This window comes from Enhydra lutris, unplaced genomic scaffold, assembly GCF_002288905.1.
Source record: "Enhydra lutris kenyoni isolate GAN:26980312 unplaced genomic scaffold, ASM228890v2 scaffoldscaffold111, whole genome shotgun sequence".
Classification (NCBI taxonomy): Eukaryota; Metazoa; Chordata; class Mammalia; order Carnivora; family Mustelidae; genus Enhydra; species Enhydra lutris.
The window spans coordinates 552,964-557,150 of NW_019154195.1; the positions used below are offsets into that span (position 1 = coordinate 552,964).

The 4,187-nt window shown below is 47.4% G+C and overlaps 1 pseudogene; it reads right to left on the bottom strand.

The window, feature by feature from the left end:
- LOC111139595 overlaps positions 1-3,790 on the bottom strand; it is a 36,120-nt pseudogene extending 32,330 nt beyond the window's left edge.
- Between the last annotated feature and the right edge of the window lie 397 nt (positions 3,791-4,187).

The window sequence follows — 4,187 nt, forward strand, 5'->3', positions numbered from 1 at the left end:
AAGCTCACTATGGGACAGTCCCTGACTGTAATGACTTCACATCAGGTCCAGCTTTGTCTTAGAAGCCAAAGGCCACCAATGGATGATGGGGGCCAACTTATTAAATACTGGGCTACACTTACAGATATGCCAGAAATAATACTTAAAACTTGTCAAACGTTAAACCTAGTTACCCGTATGCCTGAACCTGACCATTGTGCTTCTTTCTCTATGGAGCAAAACCTGTTCAGAGGTTATTGATCTTGCTTACTCTGTTTGGCCAGATTTAAGATGTCCCTGTTAAAAATACAAATGACAGTTGGTTCACTGACGACAATACTTTTCATAAAAAGAGTAAGAAAAGCTAAGTATGCCGTAGTGCTCACTAGTACTTTGCAATTGCCAAAGATTTACAAATAAACATTAATACTGACTCCAAATATACCTTCCTGGTACTACATGCCCATGGAGCTATTTGGAAGCAAAGGGGATTGCTGTCAAGCCATAACTCCCCAATCAAATATGGGCCTAAGTTACAAAACCCTCCATATCGCTATACTGAGGACGGCATATATCAAATCTGGGATACATATTTGTGGCTCAAACCCACTATTGGACAGCTCATTCAAAAGGCAGTTTAATGCTGGGAACAAAGAAATCATACATATGATAATTGGGCAAATGACACACAACATCTGGGATGGCTATCATTAGAAATGTGTTCCCAATGGGATGCCTGGGTGGCTCAGTTGGTTAAGCGGCTGCCTTTGGCTCAGGTCATGATCCCAGCGTCCTGGAATTGAGTCCCACATCGGGCTCCTTGCTGGGCAGGGAGGCTGATTCTCCCTCTGCCTCTGCCTGCCACTCTGTCTGCTTGTGCTTGCTCTCTCCCTCTCGATCTCTGACAAATAAATAAATAAAATCCTTAAAAAAAAAAAGAAAAGAAAAGAAATGTGTTCCCAAATAATAGTACTCCAAGCTACTGATTGGTTTGCTACTGATTGGGTAAGGCGACCTGGCATTAGATGGCCAGCTCCAAACGGAACCCAGTGGATCTGTGGAACTAACCTGTGGCCCTGCCTTCCTCCAGGGTGGATAGGTCGCTGTACCTTAGGATTTGCCTGGATTCATGGGCACATTACTAAAACCATCACCATTCCACCTAATCTCCCCAATTTAAAGCAAAGATGGACGCGATCTGTTTTTAAATGGTAAGATCACTTAACATCCTCTTTTGCTCCATCTGTGGGACTAGAGGGTGTCATGTGGCATGTAGAAGCCCTTAATAAATATACTACAAAGGCACTCAATGATTCACTAAATAGCATCTCTTTACTTAATATCGAAGTCTCACAGATATGCAAGGCAGTCCTACAGAATACAATGGCCTTAGATGTCCTGACAGCAGCACAGGGTGGCATATGCGCAATTATCAAAGCAGAATGTTGCGTGTACATCCCAGACTATCACAAAAATGTCACAGTACTAATAAAAGATATGAATACCCAGATTAAGACTCTACAAGATCCTTCTCTCCCTCTCAGTGATTGGTTAAGTTCCTGGTTTAAAGGAGGACTACGGCCTACAATTTAAAATCTCCTTTTTGGGCTTTTCATTCTTATAGCCTTATTAATCTTAATGTGTTGCCTTGTTCATTGTTTCTCTACTTGGTGCCGAGACTCCATTGCTGCAATGACTTCACGATGATCCTTACCACGCACAGAGACTCTTCTTCACTGTCAGCCCTGCATTCAGCTGCCTCCATCTTCCGTAACTCCCCTACATATTCCTCAACTGATCAATGTTGACCCAAGTAGGTAGGACAGTTCTACACCCCTATTCAGCAGGAAGAAGTTACAGAAGATGAAACTTTCCACCTTCAACTACCTTAAAGATTTAATGGTCAAAATTGTCCAGGGGGGAATGATGAGGGAGCAGGAGGCTGGCTGAGGACAAAGCAAAAGCTGGCACCTTGCACCCCCTCTCCACCCGCTCCCCTCCCTAGTATGTGTTAACATTCCTCAGGCACCCCTGGCTGCCCTAAAAGGAAAACAAAGAGTTAACTTGCAGAGATCACAGTCCTGCAAGACAGGAGTCTCCCTCAGTCTACAAATGTCCTAGTGATTTATAACAAAGAAGCTATCTTACCAATAGCCCAATTTGCAGAGGCAAATAACTCAGTTCCTCAAGCCCTAATGTTGCCCTCCCCTCCATAAAAACTGAAGGAGGCTGAGGTAGAAGGAAATGTAAATAAAGTTAAATTTCTTCTAAACCTAAATCTCATGAACAAGGACGTTTGATAGGAGGAATGTGACATTCCCCAGGAAACTCCCAATTGTCTTCATCTTAGTGCCTCCTTAGAAGGAAAAACGGCCTTGGCTTGACAATAATCAGGCCTTCAATATCCTGATAGTCTTCCTTACCCTGATAGCCCTTCTGAACACCCCCTTTGTCCTCACTTACCCAACTCTTGTGTATATAATCAGCCACTCCTCAGGATAGCAGGGCAGCAGCTCTTCCTGCCCATGGGTCCTGTCCCCGTGCTTTAATAAACCACCATTTTGCACCAAAGATGTCTCAAGAATTCTTTCTTGGTCATCGGCTCCAGACCTCACCCCACCGATCTTCACCTATGTTCTAGAACTTCATCACCTGGGAACCTGGGAGCCCAATGTGGGGCTGGATCTCAGGTCCCCGGGATCACGACCTGAGCTGAAGGCAGAAAGCAGACTCTTATCCAACAGAACCACCCTCGGTCCCCAAGATTGATTTATATTTTAGAGGAGATTGTGAAGGGCAGGAGAGGGAGAAAGAGAATGTCAAGCGGTCTCCCCTCAGGGCTCAGAGCCAGAAGCGGGGATACCAGTCCAGGACACTGAGATCCCGACCTGAGTTGCAACCAAGAGTCCAACCGTAGTTGACTAAGCCCCCAGGCACCCTCTTCTAGTGGATTTTAAGCAGAATATTTCCTTCACATGCTAAACATGGAGACACACACACACCCTTTCTTAGAATGGGAACTTTCCAAGTTTTTCTGGACTCATACCCACCGACCTTCGGTCCCCATTTCCTTCTTCCCCAGCTGCATGCAGCTGACCGAGAATCCAGACAAGCCCAAATGAGAAATGATTTCCCTCCCTGACATCCCAGGACCAGACCTCATCAGCCACAGGAATTTCAGACTCGATACCTTCCCCTCCGGATCTGCCACCATCGGAATATTGTCACTCCTCGCACTTTAATTTAAAGTGACAACAGCTGATGGCACTACCGAAGCCAGGTTGGGGACAGGACAGAAGGATCTGGGACATAGAGAAGCATTCTAAAGACCTAACCGTGAGTATCACTTCTGACCAGGTCGTAAAAACAGGTGAACGCGGAGGTGAGAAGCACCCGAAATCGAGGCATCCACATCTGCAGCTTCTAAACGCGAGGGTCTTCGAAGAAACAGAAGACACATTTCCCCGGGGACACCAGGCTCACCTGAGAACCGGCCATTTCTGCCTTCGCCTCCACCTCTAGATTTCGTCCTCACGAGGGATCTGTGGGAAATCACAGCTGCATCAGGAGAAAATGTCCTGAAATCCAGCAACCGAGCTCCTTGTCCTCACACTGCTCGCCCTCGGGCAGGACTCGGAGATGCAGAAAAGGCCCAACTTTCAGTCCTTTGTGTCAGGAGCAGCTCAGAAACTGTGAGCTCCCGTGAGGACACCCATCCCTGCATTTTCCTTGCCTGCTTTGTGGGGAGGGAGGGGTCCCCTCCCACCGCCACTCACAACTTCAGCGTCAGCATCGGAACCGCAGGCGGCATGGACCCGACCCTCCCAGACTCACGGAGCAGAGACCCTGTCACCTCTCCAGGACCAAAGCCGCAAATCCACTCTCAGAAAGCCCTCAGGCGCCCCCCGAGCCCTTAATTAACACAACAGTGTTGTTTTCGCCCAAACCAACTGACAGAATCTGAGGGGGAGGCCAGTAGAGAAGATCCTTCCTGAAACTGCACAGGTGACCCTGCTGGGAAGGAACTGGGGAGGTGACCAGGCTAAGCAGGGGAACCAAGGCTGGGGCTGGGAGCAGAGTTCGAGCCCTGCCTTCTCCACCATCAGAGTTTCGGGAGACTGACACCTTCTCCCTCTTTCTGCTACACCGAGAGACACCCCTGACGGACTGAACTTTCCTGTATAAATGCAAATGTCTCTTTAAAAGTA